Source organism: Aethalodelphis obliquidens, unplaced genomic scaffold (assembly GCF_003676395.1).
Source record: "Aethalodelphis obliquidens isolate GAN/ISIS:26980383/991018 unplaced genomic scaffold, ASM367639v1 scaffold40, whole genome shotgun sequence".
Lineage (NCBI taxonomy): Eukaryota > Metazoa > Chordata > Mammalia > Artiodactyla > Delphinidae > Aethalodelphis > Aethalodelphis obliquidens.
Genome location: NW_020837984.1, coordinates 7,829,108 through 7,849,693, shown reverse-complemented (window position 1 = coordinate 7,849,693; position 20,586 = coordinate 7,829,108). Strand labels below are relative to the sequence as shown.

The window sequence follows — 20,586 nt, the reverse complement described above, 5'->3', positions numbered from 1 at the left end:
GAGTTACCAGCAGACCCAGCAATTCCACTCTTAGGTATAGAGCCGAAAGAATTGAAAACATATGCTCACACAAATACTTGTACCCAAATGTTCATAGCAGCATTATTCATAATAGCCAAAAAATGGAAACAACCTAAATGATTAATGGGTAAATAAAATGTGTTATACAATTGAATATTATCAGGCAATAAAAAGAAATGAAGTACTAATGCATGCTACAACATGAACCTGAAAACATTATGCTAAATGAAAGAAGCCAGTCACAAATGACCACATATTGTATGATTCCATTTATATGAAATTTCCAGAATAGGCAAATCTATAGAGGCAGGAAGTAAATTAATGGTTGCCTAGGACTGGGCAGTGGGAAATGGGGTGTGACTGCTAATGGGTACAGGGTTTCTTTTTGGAGTGATGAAAATGTTCTAAAATTGATTGTGATGATGGCTGCACAACTTTGCTAATATACCAAAAACCAGTGAACTGTACACTGGAAGTGACGGTACAGTTCCAAGATAAGAGCTGCCTCTGCTCTTCCTCAATGACTCCTTTGTTTTAGAAAACTGAAAGTTTTCTTCCCCTTCTTTGAGACCTGTCTCATTCATGAATGTTTCCCCTATTGGCCTAGCCTGAAAAAAATGATCTCCTTGGGGCTTCCCTGGTGGCGCAGTGGTTGAGAGTCCGCCTGCCGATGCAGGGGACACGGGTTCGTGCCCCGGTCCGGGAAGATCCCACATGCCGCGGAGCGGCTGGGCCCGTGAGCCATGGCCGCTGAGCCTGCGCGTCCGGAGCCTGTGCTCCGCAACGGGAGAGGCCACAACAGTGAGAGGCCCGCGTACCACAAAAAAAAGATCTCCCTAATTGCCAGGTGCACTTTGCCCTAGATGGTATTTAGTCATAGGGTGCTCTTTGCAAGGATCGGTTAGATTTTGTAAACTAGAGAATTAATGGAAGTGCCAGTGGTTTTATCTTGGAATTCTAGGTCTAAACAAACTGGTGTTGCAGATTTGAGTTTCGATAGTATGTGAAGCATATCATGGCTCGGTCTGGCACAGTATATCTGTTCTGTGAGTCGGGATATGTTTGACAAGTTGGGGTTTCTGTTTCAATTCTCAGTCCTTTACATTTACTTGGTCCCTGGTAGGTGCTCAATAAATATCTGTTGAATGACTAAAAAAATCAATATGTTGTTGGCAGTGGGACAAAAATAGTACAACTTCTTTGTTGGTTACAGTTTGGCAAAATCTATAAAAAATACAAATACACACCCCCTTGACCTCCTAGTAGTTCCACTTCTAGGAATTAATCCTGCAGATAACTTCAACATGTGCAAAGGGCCACCTGATAAGGTTATTCATTGCAATCACAAGAGACCAAAGTCTCCGAAATTTCCATAATAGGAGACTGCTTAATTAAACTATGAGACACACACACATGGAATAAAATGCAGATATAAAAAATAATGAGAAAGTTCTCATGATACAGAATATCTGAGATGTATTCACTCAGTTCCAACTACAATGGCTGTCTTGTTGATCCTCACAGCAAGTCTTTTCCTCCCTCAGGGCCTCAGCATGGGAAGTTCCCTCTCCTTTGACTGTTCAACTCCAGATACATGCATGGCTCACTCCCTCATTTTCTTCAGGCCTTGGCTCAAATACCACTTAACCTGCAAGGTTTCTGCTGACCACACCATGTAAAATAGCAACAATTCCTCTACAAACACACACACACACACACACACACACACACACTACCTATCCCCTTATCCTGCTTTTTTCCACAGCACTTACCACATATCACTATATATTTACTTGTTTATTTATGTCCCACAAAAATGCAAGCTTCATGAAGGGAAGAAATGTTTTGGTCACTACCAAATTCCAAATGACTAAAAGAGAGCTTGGCACACAGCAGGTACTCAGTAAATATTTATTGAATAAATGAATGTATTATGTGAAAAGAAAAGATGCTGGGTAGTGTTTTTCAATATGCTTCTATTTGTGTTTTTTAAAAGACTATCCATGTAAATGCTTCTATGTGCATGAAATATCTTTTAAAGTGTTACAGAAGAAGTAGGACATGCTGGTCGCCTGCAGGAAAGAGAACTTGATGGCTGGGAGACAGAGTGGGAAGCCGGCTTTTCACGATACTCTATTTGCAGATTATTAATTAGCCAAAGACTTTCAAAGTAAAAAGGAAAGCTCTCGTGTCATTTCTTTCTCTTTATGCCTCCGTAGTAGGCTGCTGTGTGTTTGTAGGATAAGCCATTTCATCAGTCCTCTTCTGATGGACAATTATTTCCAAACTTCTGCTATCAAAAATCAGGGAGTCTAGATATTTACTTTTCACATGTCATAACAAAAAGGATGCTGAGGTCTTTTTATGACTCCCTAACTTTGGTTCTAAATCCATGCAGTTGAAAGTATAACTCACACCCCAGACTAAACAAAAGTCTCCTACAGGATTTGATGGCTGGAAGCGGGGCTGCCTCAGCAAGCAGCGGGTCCTAGCAAAGGGAGAATGTCATTATCTTTATTTAAGATTTTTATAATCTCATTCGTAAATTCACGCAATCCCTGAGCCTGTGGACATTTACTAATTACCAGGATAGTAGGGCTGTCTTACAAAAGGGGGAAAAACCAAAACAACAAGCTTCTACCAAGATGTGAAGACAGCTCAGTAGTCCTGATTCTCACAACGAAAGAGTCTGAACTGGACATTGAGAGTCTTGGTTCTGCTACTGAGGAGCTGTGTGATCTTGAAGAAATCACTTCCCCTCTCTGGGCCTCCACTGCCTCAATCCAGGGATGAGGAACCTGTTCTACTTCCTTCCATTCTACACTGAGTGACTTGTGGCAGCTACTAGATGTACAGATCTGACGGGGCTGTCACTTTGCAGTGGTTCCTGTAGGTAAAGAGGGCTCTGGGCTGTGTTGGGAGGGAAGTGGAAACAGAAAAGCAGCTGCCTTCATTTCCAGAAGTGACACCTGTACCTACTCAGGGGGATGGGCGAGCAAAGGCCCAGGTGACTCCAGGGGTGCAGAGTAGTGGGCAAGAGCATCAGCCACAGGGGCATCAGGGCCCAGGCCCCATGGAGTCGCTCTGGCAGGAGTCTGTGTGGCTCTTTCTCCAGCCCCATCAGGGGCCCAGAGTGTCCCAGGGGTCTCACCCCCGTGAAGAGTCTGACAAGCACAGACTTCTGGAAATGACTCTGCACTGTTCTGCTGCCTAATCTGAAAACAGACGCTGGAGAGAGGCTGACAGGCACATTTTCACCACCCCTAAGTCTCTCAAGTGCAAATGAAGGCCACGTACATTCTTATTCTTTGGATCTGTAATTAAATCTTGATTTAGTAAAAAAATATAAAGTTGCAGGGATTTCATTGAACCTGTTCAAGTCATGAATTTGATGAGAATACTTTTCTTGCTCATTTTCAGTTTTTAATCAGCAATTAAATGTTCATTAGATAATTTCTGAAGTTCTCTGCTCACATATTCTATGAGAAACCTACTCAACAGAAGATTGCACTTTCAGTGTTTCTGGTTTTTAAAAATTTAAGCAGATCATCTTTTTGAATACCTTTCCTTTTCTGGCTTTTTTCTTTTCTGGGCTACACAGTCATATTTTCTAAACCAATCCCAATGCAACTTGTACTCATTCCCAATGATCTAAGAGTTTACAAAATAAAGTCGTTCTTCTAAAACATTCAAACTTATTGATATTACAAAGCAAAACACAAGAACTTTAATTAATAAATATAAAATTTAAAAATCAAAAGTATTTAAATAAAGCTGAATTTTTTATTTATGTTTTACTTTTCTTTCTTTTTTTTTTTTTTTAAATGTGGGGCAATGCCTCTTCCCCTGCTTTTTTTTTTATATTTATTTATTGATTGATTGATTGATTGATTGCTGTGTTGGGTCTTCTTTTCTGTACGAGGGCTTTCTCTAGTTGCGGCAAGTGGGGGCCACTCTTCATCGCGTTGCACGGGCCTCTCACTATCGCGGCCTCTCTTGTTGTGGAGCACAGGCTCCAGACGCGCAGGCTCAGTAATTGTGGCTCACGGGCCCAGTTGCTCTGCAGCATGTGGGATCTTCCCAGACCAGGGCTCGAACCCGTGTCCCCTGCACTGGCAGGCAGGCTCTCAACCACTGCGCCACCAGGGAAGCCCTGTTTTACTTTTCAATATTGCTTCTGTTTTATGTTTTGGTTTTTTGACCCAGAGGCATGGGGGAATCTTAGCTCCCTGACCAGGGATCAAACCCACACCCTCTGTATTGGAAGGCGAAGCCTTAACCACTGGACTGCCAGGGAAGTCCCTTACTTTTCAATTAAATCTTATTAAATATTATTATAAAAATAAAACTTCGGGGCTTCCCTGGTGGCGCAGTGGTTGAGAGTCCGCTTGCCGATGCAGGGGACACGGGTTCGTGCCCCGGTCCGGGAGGATCCCACGTGCCGTGGAGCGGCTGGGCCCGTGAGCCATGGCCGCTGAGCCTGCGCGTCCGGAGCCTGTGCTCCGCAATGGGAGAGGCCGCAACAGTGAGAGGCCTGTGTACTGCAAAATAAATAAATAAATAAATAAATAAAGCTTCGGAATTCTCCGGCGGCAGCTGATTGAGCAGGATGAGATAGGCCTGATGGGGCTCATCGGGAAACTCGGTCATCAGCTGGCCGAGATCAGGGAGCGCACTCTCAAGAATATTTTCTGCAAGACTGAGCACAACTTAATCTGCTGTGCTGATCTGTTTCAGGAGAGGCTACTTTTTCTCCATTTGCTGGAATGGTTCAATTTTCTGTCTGTTCCAATGAAAGAAGAGGCTCTGAGTCTGTCGAACAGATTGGTTAAGTATCCCCAGCAGTCCAGCATTTGGTTGGTCTTGGTGCAGCCGAATTCTTATCTAAACTTCATTCTAATGTGGAGCCAAATCTACAGGCCGAAATTGATGGCATTTTGGATGGACTTTTTATTCGTCCTTCAGAAGTTCCTGAACTATATTCTGCATCTTACCAAACCAGTCAGACTGGTAACTCTTTGAAATCAATCAATCAATCTGTTAAAATATAAATATATGGGTTCTACTGGTTAATTCTAAGGAAAGGGACCTTAGATTTAAAACACACACACACACACACACAAAAAAAAACCTCCCCCCTGCCCCCCACAACTTGTGTTAATTTACATGAATTTGACCTTAATTTCCCCTCCTCTAATGTTATACAGAGGAGGATACTTGTGTATTTTTGATTTTTTAGTCAAGGAGCATAAAAGATGCAAGTGACTTTCTTTTTTGTGAGATTAGTCTGACAGATTTTTTTTTTTTAACAATAACAGCAAATTTTTATCGAGCACTCATTATTCTGTGCGGGATGTTGTTTTAAATGTTTTATACTTGCATTTTGGAGCTGTGTTCTTCATATAGTGACCATGTTGGCCCTGCTCATGCTTTTGTTATGGGGTCCAATCAAAATGTGCTACACAAGGTATACTGGCTAAAATCAGAGTCAAAGAGACATGGATTTAAGTCCCAGTTCTACCACTAGTTGTGGGACCTTGGCTAAGGCACTTAATCCCTCCAGGCTTTAGTTTTCTCATCCAGAAACTGGTACAATAAGCGAGAATGTCTTATAGGATTTTTGTGAGGATTAAGTGAGACAGCGTCTGGACAGTGCTCAGCATAGGGCCCAGCGTATATTAAGCACAGAAGCCTTGTCTGCTATGGTTACTTGTTGCTCTTGTTATTTGATGTCCAGTATAGTGCCTTGCTCATAGAAAGCATTTAAATTGATTTGAAGAAGAGAAAATGCTCTTGAAATGTATGTGATTGAGTAGTAAAAGTATTAAAAAATATGTTTTTGCTCATTTAATCTGTTAGACCCTGTTTTTTTCCATGCCAGTGCTGTACTGCTACTGCTGTGACCTTCGGTCCTCCTGCTGTTAACAAGAACAATAGCAGCTGCCACTTAATGAATTCTGTGATTGTGATTTTTCACAATGTATTTTACAATTTCTGTCTAAGCCATAACAAATAAAGTAGACTCTCAAATCATGAAAAAAACACTTCACAATTCTGGGGTTTTAATGTGCACTTAATAAACAAAGCAAGGAATCTGTAGTACACTTCAAATACCTTACCACTACAACTACATGGATACAAATGTAAGAAAAATGTAATCCTCTAATATGGCAAAATGTTCCTCAGACACCATGGTATATTTTTACGTAATGGTACCCAACACATCACACCTCCCTGCGTCCAGCTCCTTTGCAATAAGATCAGGAGATAGAGTTTATTACCGCTGCTACCTCCTACCTTGGATCTGGGTGTTCCTTAAGGCTTCATTTGGTCAACAGAATGAGACAGAAGTAACACTGTACAACTCCCAAGGCCAGGCCTTAAGAAGCTTTTGCTTTTGCTCTCTTGGAACATTTCTACCATTATGTGAAAAAGCCCATTCTAGCCCAGAGGATGAAAGGCCATTTGGAGAACTGAGGTATCCCAGTCAACAGCCAGCATAACTGCCAAACATGTGAACAAAGCCATCCTGGACCAACCAGTTCCAGTTGAGCTGAGCAGCTGCCTAAGTGACCTCAATGGAGATCAGAAGAAAAATTGCCCAGCTGCTCCCAGCCCAGAATTGCGAGCAAATAAATTGCTGTTGCTTTAATCCACCAAGTTTCAGTGTGGTTTGTTACACAGCAATAGATAACTGACATAGACACCATGTACAACAGTTGTGAATATTCAGCTTACTTGTGACTGCCTCCAGAATCACAACTTAGACCAAAAAAAGAAGAAAATAGACCCTTGGCACTATTGAAAAATAATATTTCGTTATGCCAGGACCTGCTGAACTCATGCTCTCTGAGAGGAGGGATGCAACAAAGGAGTATTTTATCTACAAATATCAGCCCAATAAATTCTTTCTCCCTCCAAAGCAGTGACTGTCTCCTAGGTCAGCAGGGGGTCAGCCCACAAGGCTTCACAGCATTTGGACTCAGCTGTTTTCTGTTTCAAGAAAATAGGAGGGGGCTTCCCTGGTGGCGCAGTGGTTGAGAGTCTGCCTGCTGATGCAGGGGACACAGGTTCGCGCCCTGGTCTGGGAAGATCCCACATGCCGCGTGGTGCAGCTGGGCCCGTGAGCCATGGCCGCTGAGCCTGCGCGTCCGGAGCCTGTGCTCCGCAACAGGAGAGGCCACAACAGTGGGAGGCCCGTGTACCTCAAAAAAAAAAAAAAAAGGAAAATAGGAGGAAAGGTGGAGACAGTGTTAATCACGAGCTTCCACGTTCAGGGTTGCAGGTCACACTGTGCCAGCCCAGTGCTGAATGCAAGATCCCAAGCGAGAAAAAGTCCCATGTGGCCTTTAATAAATTTAAAGTATAAGGGCCCAGGACAGAGGCCTCCTTGTCTGACCTAAGGGTAATCTTACCCTGCCCTCAGTTTGGGGAAATGATTGAGACCTTGTTTCAGGATTTGCCTGTGAACTGTGACTAGGAAAATTTGGTAATGGCCATTAAATGTAAAATATGCCTATCTCTTGATACATCAACCCAGCTTTAGGGAAAACATCCTATAGAAATAAAAGAACCAACATATTAAAGTAGCTATGCAAAAATGTTTATCACAAATATTGTTTAAAGTAAGAAAAAGTAGAAACAACATCATTAATAGGGGCTGGTTAAGTCAATCATGGTCCATCCATATTAGCAAATGTTAGGCAACCTGTTAAAAGGTTGTTACATCTATTGACTTGGAGAGATTTATGTTTTCATTTACTAAACATTTGCCAAGCATCAGTTATGTACCTGGCAGTCTTCTAAGTACTAGGGATACAGCAGGGAAGAGGACAAGGTTTGTTGCTTATGAAATTCACATCTTAATGGGGAAAGACAGACCATAAATAAACAAATAAATAGGTAGTATGTCAGATGGTGTTAAGTGCTATGAAGAATAATGAAGGTGGGTGGGGAGATAGAGTCTGGAAGGAAGTGAGGGAAGGAGCTCTGTGGCTACCAGGAGGAAGGGCAGTTGAGGCTAAAGGAGACAGCAAGCGCAAAGGCCCTGATTTGGGAGTGTGCTTGGTAGGATTAGAAACCTGAAGGAGGCCAGGGTGGTGGAGGGCAGGGCTCAGAGGTGAGATGAGAGAGGAGAGTGGTAGACTGGGTGTGTGTGTGTGTGTGTGTGTGTATGTGTGTACATGTGCACGTCCACACGCAGATCATGTAGGGTCTTGTAGCCCCTGGTGAGGACTTTGGTTTTACTCTGCATAGGGTGAGAAGCCACTGGGGGAGTTTTGAGCTGAGGAACAACACGACCTGACTTAGGTTTTTAAAGGATTCCAGCAGCTGCTGTGAGGAGAGTAGACCGAAGCGGGCAAGAGTGGAAGCAGAGGGCTTCCCTGGTGGTGCAGTGGTTAAGAATCCGCCTGCCAATGCAGGGGACACGGGTTCAAGCCCTGGTCCGGGAAGATCCCACATGCCGCGGAGCAACTAAGCCGGTGCTCCACAACTACTGAGCCTGCGCTCTAAGCCCACGAGCCACAACTACTGAAGCCTGCGAGCCACAACTACTGAAGCCCGTGCGCCTAGAGCCTGTGCTCTGCAACAAGAGAAGCCACTGCCATGAGAAGCCTGCACACTGCAATGAAGACTCAACGCAGCCAAAAATAGATAAATTTATTTTAAAAAAAAAGTGGAAGCAGAGAAGAATGAAGAGGTTGCTGCCATGAGAGAGAGAGGGGATGGCACCTACACAAAGGTGGAAGCAGCAAGGTGGGGAGAAGCGATGGGATTCTGGATAGGTTTTGAAGGGTTCGGGGGCTGTGGGATGCCCTAATGGAATTGGAGGTGGGTGTGAGCAAGGAGCCAGATGGCCTGTATTTATTTATTTTTGGCCACGCCGCGTGACATGAGGGAGCTACTAGCTACGTGGGCTACTCTTCGTTGCAGTGTGCGGGCTTCTCATTGCAGTGGCTTCTCTTGTTTCAGAGCATGGGCTCTAGGCGCAAGGGCTTCAGTAGTTGTGGATTGCGGGTTCAGTAGTTGTGGCTTGCGGGTTCAGTAGTTGTGGCTCACAGGCTTAGTTGCTCCGTGGCATGTGGGATCTTCCCAGACCAGGGCTCAAACCCGTGTCCCCTGCATTGGCAGGCGGATTCTTAACCACTGCGCCACCAGGGAAGTCCCAAGATTCCTTTTTTACAAAACTTCTATACCTTTTTAAAATGTTTTAATTTTATATTGGAGTATAGTTGATTTAAAATGCTGTGTTAGTTTCAGGTGTACAGCAAAGTGATTCAGTTTTACATATATATAGTTTACATATATATATATATGTATATATATATTCTTTTTCAGATTCTTTTCCCATATAGGTTATCACAGAATATTGAGTAGAGTTCCCTGTGCTATACAGTAGGTCCTTGTTGATTACCTATTTTATATATAGTAGTGTGTATATGTTATTCCCAACCTCCTAATTTATCCCTCCCCCCCCCCGTGGCCACCTTTCCCCTTTTGTAACCATAAATTTGCTTTCTAAGTCTGTGAGTCTGTTTCTGTTTTGTAAATAAGTTCATTTGTATCATTTTTTTAGATTCCACATATAATGATATCATATGGTATTTGTGTTTCTCTATCTGATTTACTTCACTTAGTATGATAATCTCTAGGTCCATCCATGTTGCTGCAAATAGCATATTTCATTCTTTTTTATGGCTGAGTAATATTCCATTGTATATATGTACCACATCTTCTTTATCCATTCCTCTGTCAATGGACATTTAGGTTGCTTCCCTGTTGTGGCTATTACACAGTACTGCAATGAACATTGGGGTGCATGTTTCTTTTTGAAGTATGGTTTTCTCTGGATATTTGCCCAGGAGTGGAATTGCTGAATCATATGGTAGCTTTATTTTTAGCTTTTTTTTTTTTTTTTTTGTGGTACGCAGGCCCCTCACTGTTGTGGCCTCTCCCGTTGCAGAGCACAGGCTCCTGACGCGCAGGCTCAGTGGCCATGGCTCACGGGCCCAGCCGCTCCGTGGCATGTGGGATCTTGCCGGACCGGGGCACGAACCTGTGTCCCCTGCATCGGCAGGTGGACTCTCAACCACTGCGCCACTACGGAAGCCCTATTTTTAGCTTTTTAAGGAAGCTCTATACTGTTCTCCATAGGGGCTGTACCAATTTACATTCCCACCAACACTGTAGGAGGGTTCCCTTTTCTCCACACTCTGGCCATTCTAACGGTGTGAGGTGATACCTCCTTGTAGTTTTGATTTGCATTTCTCTAATAATTAGCGATGTTGAGCATCTTTTCATGTGCTTTTTAGCCATCTGTATGTCTTCTTTGGATAAATGTCTATTTAGATCTTCTGCCCATTTTTTTGATTGGGTTGTTTTTGCTTTGTTTGTTTTTTTTGATATTGGCTGCATGAGCTGTTTGTATATTTTGGAGATTAGTCCGTTGTTGGTCTCATCATTTGCAAATATTTTCTCCCATTCTGTGAGTTGTCTTTTCGTTTTGTTTATGGTTTCCTTTGCTGTGCAAAAGCTTTTAAGTTTAATTAGGTCCCATTTGTTTATTTTTGTTTTTATTTTCATTACTCTAGGAGGTGGATTCAAAAAGATATTGTTGCAGTTTATGTCAAAGAGTGTTCTGCCTATGTTTTCCTCTAAGAATTTTATAGTATCCGGTCTTACATTTAGGTCTTTAACCCATTTTCAGTTTATTTTTTGTGTATAATGTTAGAGTATGTTCCAATTTCATTCTTCTACATGTGGCTGTCCAGTTTCTCCAGAACCACTTACTGAGGAGACTGTCTTTTCTCCATTGTATATTCTTGCCTCCTTTGTCATAGATTAACTGACCACAGATGTGTGGCTTTATTTCTGGGCTTTCTATCCTGTTCCACTGATCTATAAGTCTGTCTTTGTGCCAGTACCATACTGTTTTGATTACTGTTGTAGCTTTATAGTATAATCTGAAGTCAGGGAGCCTGATTCCTCTAGCTCTGTTTTTCTTTCTGAAGATTGCTTTGGCTATTCAGGGTCTTTTGTGTTTCCATACACATTTAAAAAATTTTTTGTTCTAGATCTGCAAAAAATGCCATTGGTGATTTGATAGGGATTGCATTGAATCTGTAGATTGCCTTGGGTAATATAGTCATTTTGACAATACTGATTCTTCCTAAAACTTCTATAACTTTTAATGCCTATTTTAGTTTGTCAGTTGTTCTCTTTCCCATTCAGAAATAATCAACTTTACTTTAGGACAAAATTACTTCCTTTTCCTTCAACAAAAATGTATCTCCATCCCTCATACCTTTTTTTTTAACCAAAAACACATATCCTACTTTCCTTCCATATAGAGTTGTTTCCCTTATTATTTTTAGAAGTTTTAATTACATATACAGGCCTACCTCATTTTATTGTACTTCACAGATATTGCATTTTTTTATAAATTGAAGGTTTGTGGCAACTCCACATCAAGCCAATCTATCAGTGCCATTTTTCCAACAGAAATTGCTCACTTCATGACTTCATGTCTCTGTGTCACATTTTGGTGATTCTCACATTTCAAACTTTTTTATTTAATAAATATTTCTTATGATGATCTGTGATCAGCAATCTTTGATGTTACTATTGTAATTGTTTTGGGGCACCACAAACCATGCCCATATAAGACATGAACTTAGTTGATAAATATGGCGTGTGTTCTGACTGCTCCACTAACCAGCTGTTCCCCTATCTCTCTCCTTCTCCTCAGGCCTCCCTATTCTCCAAGACACAACAATATTGAAATTAGGCCAATTAATAACCCTACAATGGCCTCTAAGTGTTCAAGGGAAAAGAAGAATCACAAGTCTCTCACTTTAAATCAAAAGCTAGAAATGATTAAACTTAGTGAGGAAGGCATATTGAAAGCCAAGATAAGCTGAAAGTGAGACCTCTTGTGCCAGTTAGCCAAGTTGTGAATGCAAAAGAAAAGTTTTTGAAGGAAATTAACGGTACTACTCCAGTGAACACATGAATGATAAGAAAGATAATCAGCCTCATTGCTGCTATGGAGAAAGTTTTAGTGGTCTGGATAAAAGATCATACCAGCCACAATGTTCCCTTAAGCCAGAGCCTAATACAGAGAAAAACCCCAATTCTCTTCAATTCTGTGAAGGCTGAAAGGAGCAAGAAAGATGCAGAAGAAAAGTTTGAAGCTAGCAGAGGTTGTTCATGAGGTTTAATGAAAGAAGTCATCTCCATAACATAAAAGTGCAGGGTGAAAGAGCAAGTGATGATGTGGAAGCTGCAGCAAGTTATCCAGAAGATCTAGCAAAGATAATTAATGAAGGTAAACCACAGATTTTCAATGTAGATGAAACACCTCTCTATTGGAAGAAGGTGCCATCTAGGACTTTCATAGCTAGAGAGAAGCCAGCGCCTGCTTCAAAGCTTCAAAGGATAGGCTGACCCTCTCGTTAGGAGCTAATGCAGCTGGTGACTTTAAATTTGAAGTCAATTCTCATTTACCATTCAAAAAATCCTAGGGCCCTTAAAGAGTCTGCTAAATCTACTTTGCCTATGGTCTATAAATGGAACAACAAAGCCTGGATAACAGCACATCTGTTTACCACATAGTTCACTGAATATTTTAAGACTACTGTTGAGACCTACTGCTCAGAAAAAGAAATTCCTTTTTAAATGCTACCCTGGCAATGTACCTGGTCACCCAAGAGCTCTGAAGGAGATGTACAATGAGCTTAATGTTGTTTTCATGCCTGCTAACACAACATCCATTCTGCAGCCCATGGATCAAGGAGTCATTTCAACTTTCACGTCTTATTACTTAAGTAATACACTTCATAAAATGATAGCTGCCATAGATAGTAATTCCTCTGATGGATCTGGGCAAAGTAAACTGAAAAACTTCTGAAAAGGATTCACCACTCTTGATGTCATTAAAAACACTCATGATTCATGGGAAGAGCCAAAGTATCAACATTAACAGGAGTTTGGAAGAAGTTTGTTCCAACTCTTGAGGGGGTTCAAGACTTCAGTGGAGGAAGGAAGGACAGATGTGGTGGAAACAGCAGGAGAACTAGAATTAGAAGTGGAGCCTACAGACACGACTGAATTGCTGTAAGTTCATGATAGAACTTTAAAAGTTGAAGGGTTGCTTCTTATGGATAGCAAAGAAAGTGGTTTCTTGAGATGGAATCTACTCCTGGTGAAGATGCTGTGAAAATTGTTGAAATCATTTGAAGGCAAATGTTGCAAACACTTGAAGGCAACAAAGGATTGAGAAAATTACATACACAGTGACAGGGTTTGAGAGGTTCGACTCCAATTTTGAAAGAAGTTCTACTCTGGGTAAAATGCTATCAAACAGCATTGTGTGCTACAGAGAAATGGTTTGTGAAAAGAAGAGTCCATCAATGTGGCAAGCTTTATTGCTGTCTTATTTTAAGAAACTGCCACAGGCACCCCAGCCTTCAGCAGCCACCTCCCTGATCAGTCAGCAGCATCAACACTGAGGCAAGACTCTCCACCAGTAAAAAGATTATAACTTGCTGAAGGCTCAGATGATAGTTAGCATTTTTTAGCAATAAAGTATTTTTAACTAAGGTATATACATTTTTTCTTTAGACATAATGCTATTGCATACCTAATAGACTACAGTATAGTGTAACTATAACTTTTATATGCCCTGAGAAACCAAAAAATTCTTGTGACTCACTTTATTGCAATATTTGCTCTATTGCAGTGGTCTGGAACCAAACTCCGAGGTACGCCTGTACTAATTAGAATTCTCAATCCTTAAAAACCTTAATTTCTAGTGAAAAATAAGAAGTAAGCAATTGTGAATTGTCTGTTATACCAAGATACTTTAGTTAGGCAAATTTATGAATACATTTCATAATTTCTTAAAATATGCATTTCCTCATAGCTCAGTTTTTCAATGTGGCACAAAACATGTTTACTAAGAGACTCAAGTATCTTTAGCCTCCAAAATAAAAGGTCAAAAGTAGGTAAACTTTGGGCTTTCCTGGTGGCACAGTGGTTAAGAATCCACCTGCCAATGCAGCGGACACGGGTTCGAGCCCTGCTCTGGGAAGATCCCACATGCTGCAGAGCAGCTAAGCCCGTGCGTCACAACTACTGAGCCTGTGCTCTAGAGCCTGCAAGCCACAACTACTGAGCCCATGTGCCACAACTATTGAAGCCCACGTGCCTAGAGCCTGTGCTTCACAACAAGAGAAGCCACAGCAATGAGAAGGCTGTGCACCACAAGGAAGAGTAGCTCCCGCTCACTGCAATTAGAGAAAAGCCTGCACACAGCAATGAAGACCCAATGCAGCCAAAAATAAAAATAAATAAAAAATAAAGTAGGTAAACTTAGATTGGTTTTGCAATTAATGTTTCAGTATTTTATCTTATTTGGAAATGATATAGACATTCAGTGAATTCCCATCATTTAATTTAACTTAGCAAAATTCTAAGGGTAGAAGTTACCAAAGAGACTTGGGAAACTAAGTAGACTTATCATAAAACAGCCATGGCTAAAAAGTTTACCTGAAACATCTCATTTACATCTATTTAATTCATTTGTTCTTAACAATCATACTCATGAAAATCTCATGATACATTAAAACAGGTAATCATTACGTTGTTATTTTTCTTGCTGAAAAATTTTGTAACAGAGATAACATGGTCTTATTTGACCTAGGTAAATTAAAAGTATTATACTTAATGCTGATTACTCTAACAACATGCCTGTATTAATTAAACCAACAAACTTAAACTACCTTTTACTTACTGAAAATTATCCTAGATCATGTAGATTTTAAAAATATTTGAGTTAGTTTCTATTATATTTCTGAGACTTAGAAATAATTACTAAGCACATATTTTAAGCCAATTAAATAGAGCTCTTTTACAAATTAAGTTTGGCAATGCCATCCAAAAGTAGAAAAATACTATACCTATAACGCACATACATAGACATACATAAAAACAAACGGAGAGAGCTTTCCTGGTGGCGCAGTGGTTGAGAGTTCGCCTGCCAATGCAGGGGACACGGGTTCATGCCCCGGTCTGGGAAGATCCCACATGCCGCAGCGGTTAGGCCCGTGAGCCATGGCCGCTGAGCCTTCGCGTCTGGAGCCTGTGCTCCGCAACGTGAGAGGCCCGCGTACCGCAAGAACAAACAAACAAATAGAGATCTTCATTTTAAAATTTTAGTCATGAATCAAGTATACTGATTCAGATAACAACAGTATATTCTAGTGAGTTTATAAATAATAGTTGGAAAAAGTTGAGTTTATCCGTCAGATGGCTAAAGCTTTTTACTATTTGTGGAGATAACTTTTAATATTTGTATTTGTCTTTGAGAAGTAATCTTAAAGAGGCTGTGGTCTAGAGTTTGGGCAAGAGAGCTCTTTTATCAGTTTGTATTTTTAAAAGACCTCTTTCCTCCTTTTATTTTTTCCTTCAGTCTCGGGCAATTGAGGGCTGTATTTACTTTTCAAAGACATGATAAGATTTACAACTTTAAGAGCCAGAGAAAGAATGTAAATTTTCTCCTAGGAATTTTGGGTTTATTTTTCTATTACCAGAAGTTTAGAGCATTTACTATTTAAAAATTTCTTTCCTTTTCTTAAGTGCAAAACAATTGTACTTCCAATGTCATGGAATATCTGCTATATATATATATATATATATATATATGGCATATATATATAGTAGATATATATGTATTTTTTAATATATATAAAATAAAAATAAATATATATATATTTTACAATATCTGCAAATATTTGAAGGCAATTAGGACGAGGTATGAGTGGATTTTGAGTTGCTTTTTGAGTTATGCTTTTGTTTTTGTAAAGAGTCAAGTTGTAAATTAAGAATTGTTGATTTTAACTCTTTTTTTCATCTGTGTTCCTGCAAGGTACCTTCAAAGAATTGGGTAGACTTTTCCATTATAATGTTTAGAGGTTGGTTTGCCCACTCAATCACACTATTTTGAGTTTGCCTTTTTTATACCATGGAGAAATTTTCCGACTAAATGGAAATCAAAAGATCTCTATGTTTCGTGGCCCAGGAGAAATAAATTCTCTGGGTGGAGATCTAGGATATATCTGCAAAGGACGTTGCATAGGAAGGCCTGAAGCTGGCAAAGCCTGATTATAGAGCCCAGCAAAACGAGACTTACTGTCCATTCCAGACGCTTCTGCTAAATTTATTTCCTGGCTTTTAGCATTTATATGAGTTACTTGTAAACCCTGGGCCTAGAGATTAGGCTGGAGTGCTCTCTGTAAATCTTGTAAGGAAAGGGAAGTTAAAACAAGCAGCTGAGTGTTTAAGGGATTTTCTGAGGAAGGTGGAGGAGTTTTGGGATTTAAGGGAATTTGCTGAGGAGATGGGGTCAGATTTTTAAGAAGGGGAATTTATGTTTAATGGGACAATTTTTTTCTACGTTTAATTTCTATTCTTTCATCTTGTTATGGAAGTCCCTAAACTAGGTGTTATATTTCTTTGTATCCACTTTTTAATTTGGTCTTTTTTAAAATAGGTACAAAGAAGACAATTGTTTAAGATAGGAGTTCTCCCCACCACCAAATTTTTTTCAAATATAGAAGCTTTTCCACTTTAAAAAGGTTCATCATCCTGGTCATTGATGAGTAGGATCTATTAATCTCAATAGCGACTCAGTCTGACAAGCCTTTTTATAGCTTAACCAAGAACGTAAGAGACCTCCACAAAAGACTGCAAGAGATGCAACCCTCACAAGATCCAGAAAGTTCACTCCCAGATAGCCTAAGAAAGCAAAGGCCTTTTTTGCACAGGGTAAGGATGGTGTAGTGAAAATGGTGTCTCTGGTCTCTCACAGGAATGTGAGACACCTCCAGTGACAGACCCACTAGTCTGTGACACCAGGCAGGCACTACTGGAATGGGACTTTTCCAGCACTAACAAAGCAAGGAAAGTTGAGAAGACAAAGGCCCCTTATGGATCGGGACCCTTTATACAAAGTTCCCTGAATGCTAGCACGGCTGCTTGTGAGTTCGTGTTTTGGAACCCCAGTCTATTCAAATGGCCACCAAGGGGCACCCCAGACCGAATGGCAAAGACCAGACAGAATATTCTCACTGGTTACAAAGCCAAGCTCTCAGAACATAGAACAAAACAAAAGGAAAAACCTCATCTGGTTTTTACATAAGGGACCCGCAGCATGGTTGGTCTAAACAGACACCAGTCTGGTGAGAACCATGAACTTAGCAGTCTTTGAGGTCCGCTCAAACAGCAGGCTTATAAGGCCTCTGCCTGTGTTCTGCCCTAAGGCTTTTTTTTCTCCTTATAACACACAACACAGCAGAGACAAAGAAAAACAGTGACCATCTCCGGGAGGAAAAGGATCAGTTAAACCAAGAGTACCCATGTACCAAATCTTTACCAGGGTCACTGTACACAAGGAACTAATTCCACAAATATTTTCTCCTGCTAATTTAAGTTTAGAAAAGGAGAGAAAAGGACTCTTACTACTTTCACTTCCATCAGACCCCCAGAGTCAGAGATCCAGGAGGCTGACGTGGTAAGAATTCTTACCTTCTGCCAGGTTTTCTTCAGAAGTTCCAGGATCTCTTTATCTGCAACAGTCCCAGGAGCAAGCAGTAGCCAAGCAGTATCCAGCCAACGACACCAAAACTGTCGGAGAGGGGAGAATTTCCCCCTAGCCCTCCTGGTTCTTTTGGCTGATCTAAAAATTAAATTGACACAAAACAGATTAACAGGAGGGGAAAAAAATTCAATTTTGAACATGCAGAGGTCTCATAGCTATCGGACCCAAGAAGTAGCCAAAGCAGGCTGTTTATATACCTTCTAGATAAAGAAACAATAAATCTGTGAAGAAGTGACAAGACAAACAAACTTAGGTTTATGTACTAATTAGTGAAGAAACTACGCAAAGTTTGTTTATAAGCCATCTTGGCCCTGAATTCCCTGTCTCTTGTAATAAGGATGTCTCTCTACCTCCTGGTGCAAGGAGGATACCTTTCACATGAGAGATTTATTTTCTGCTTTCAAGGGGATAGAGGAAGGTCAGAGTGTGCTCTTTGCACAGGCTGTTTCTCAAGTAACTTTAATTCTAAATAACCAATATGCCAAAGTGGAATATTTTGAGGTGGCCTGCCCTGAGCCCTATTACCTACAAACACAGAGCCCATGTGTTTGAAATGCTGGTAAACCCCTCCCAACTGCTGCCCTAAGAAAACCCAAGGAAGCAGAATTGTCAAAGAGAGAAAGACAGAGAGGCAGTATTTAAACTTGGCAACCAGTATCCACGTCTTCTACCCACAGATTTTCTTTCATTTACCCAGGCCTGCTCAGCATTTCCTGGATATGTGATGTCTGGTTTCTTTTATTTGTCTGTTGAGTCGACATTTCCTGAGGTGCCCTTCCACCCAAAGCACCTTGTCCTCAGGGTCAGCTCACCCCTCCTCTGGGGTTGTCTTTCCTGGTATCATTTCCCAGCTTCCTGGGCTAAGCCACTTCCACCCCAGCCCAGGGCAAGGACTGCCCTCCTGCTCTGCTAGGAGGCCACGTGAAGGTCTGAGGCAGGTGCTGGGGCCTCATGCCCTGGGGGCAGGTGAACCTGCACCCTGCAAAGGCCTTGCTAGCTCTGCCTAGCCACCTGGAAAGGTATGGACCGCTACGCCAACTCCAGGCTGACAAAGGAGGAGAAGTGTGAGATTTTTGTGAGCACTAAGAATCCAGCATATGCAAAAAGGCTTACATTGTCTAGCTTAACCTAAACCATACCGTAAGAGTTGAGAGTGTTGTACATAGTGGGAGTAATGTTAGGGAACCATTGACTGAAACTGCCCGCCCTGGCCAGGCACGATAAGAACCACTCACATGAGTTGTCTCACTACAGGAGGTCCCTCCAGTAAGGAACACGGTGCTGCCACCAAAAACTAACCAGGAGAATTCAGGAGGGACCAAAAGAGGGAGGAGACACCGGCGCGTAATATGTCCTGCCAACCTCCCAGAAACCCTCACACTAGAATCCATCTTGGCTGAGAGTGTGCCTGCCACCAGGAAGGACCCTGAGTCAGACCAAATATGGGCACAAGCAAGATGACTGGCCAGAGATGACCCGGAAACTAACTCCATTACCATAAAACCTGAGACAGAGAGCCACGTGGCAGAGCAGTTCTCCTGGGTTCCCTTACCCTACTGCTCTCCCCTTGGGAGCCCCTTCCCAATAAAGCCTCTTGCTTTGTCAGTACGTGTGTCTCCTTGGACAATTCATTTCTGAGGGTTAGACAGCAGCCGACTCACAAGCCCTGGAAGGGGTCCCCCTTCTGGTAACACTAGGAGTCTGGTGTGGGTGAAAAGAACACTAGGTTTAGATTCAGGGCTTTGCATCCAAAATCTTCCCTTTCTGGTCGCGTGACTTTGGGCAAAGCTGCTTCAACAATATAGACCTCGGTTCCCCCATTTGTGAAAAGGGAGTTATTATTTCCATTTTGGGGTCGTGTGAGGATTAAATGGGATAACCTATGCTTTAAAACCTGCTTTGTAGGCATTAAAGCATTACACAAATACTTATGCCTGGGAGGGAAGGGAAGGGGCTATTCTGTTAGTACAGTGTTTTTCAAAGAGCAGGTTGTGAGTCATCAGCAGGTCACAGAAAAAAATTCGGTGGGTCCTGATCACCATTCGAAAATGTTAATAGAGTAGAAAATATCAACGTGTGTCCCAAGTAAGAAGAGTAGGTATTGTTTCTTTTATTTAAGTTGTGTGCGGGTGTGTATTAATTAGTATGTGTCGTGATGTAAAGTCTATGTCTTTTACAAAACAACACACATACTAGCACTTTCCTTCAGTGGTAAATAATGGAAGTAGAAATAAAGGGAGCTGTTTGTGCTTTGTTGTATTTTTTTAACTGCAGCGTTTCCACATTCCAAGAGTGGGAGAAGAATTCCTCTTGGCAAAGAATCTTATCTTTTGTTTGGGAAACACTTTAATGGGCCCTTCAGTTATGCAAAGGTAGGGCCCTGAGGCCAGGTTGAAGTGAACCGTGGCTAAACTGCTCTCCACAATAAAAGTCAATATTCGACAGCTTCTTTTTTCTTCGGTGCTCCTAGAAGCAGCAGTTTGGAGCCTCGGGTCTCAGAGAAAAGGGGGGTTTAGCTGGGCCCGAGAGAAGCCCTGACCAGAGGATGTGGGGACTCTCCGCCCGGATTACTAGATGGAGTTCTCCTGGCCTGTGTCATTAAGCCCTAACAAGGGTGATTAAGCATCCTAACCTGGTTCTCTCCAGACAGCCCTGCCTCCGGAATGATGGGGAGAGGGCAGTGTGTAGAGCCTGTGATGGGGGAGTCAGGAGGATTCAGGAGCAGCATGGAGTGAGAAAAGACAGGCCATGAGTGTGGATGCGCATCCGAGGATACTTAGCAATATTTGGGAGGGGACTGGAATTCCTCTGGCCTCAGAGCATGAGTTATTTTCTTTGAATATTTAAGTGAAAGGTAATTCTGAAAGGCTGGAAAATGTGGGAACACCAACCACATTAAGGGCTGA

The 20,586-nt window shown here is 41.7% G+C and overlaps 1 protein-coding gene across 2 annotated transcripts in view; it reads right to left on the bottom strand.

Annotated features, from left to right (window-relative positions):
• B3GNT2 (UDP-GlcNAc:betaGal beta-1,3-N-acetylglucosaminyltransferase 2) overlaps window positions 1-20,586 on the bottom strand; it is a 172,037-nt gene that overhangs the window by 49,384 nt on the left and 102,067 nt on the right. For both annotated transcript variants that reach the window (XR_003438242.1, XR_003438243.1), the window contains exon 3: window positions 17,608-17,758. The gene's annotated coding sequence lies outside the window, so the exon portion shown is untranslated. The remainder of the gene's footprint in view (window positions 1-17,607; window positions 17,759-20,586) is intronic.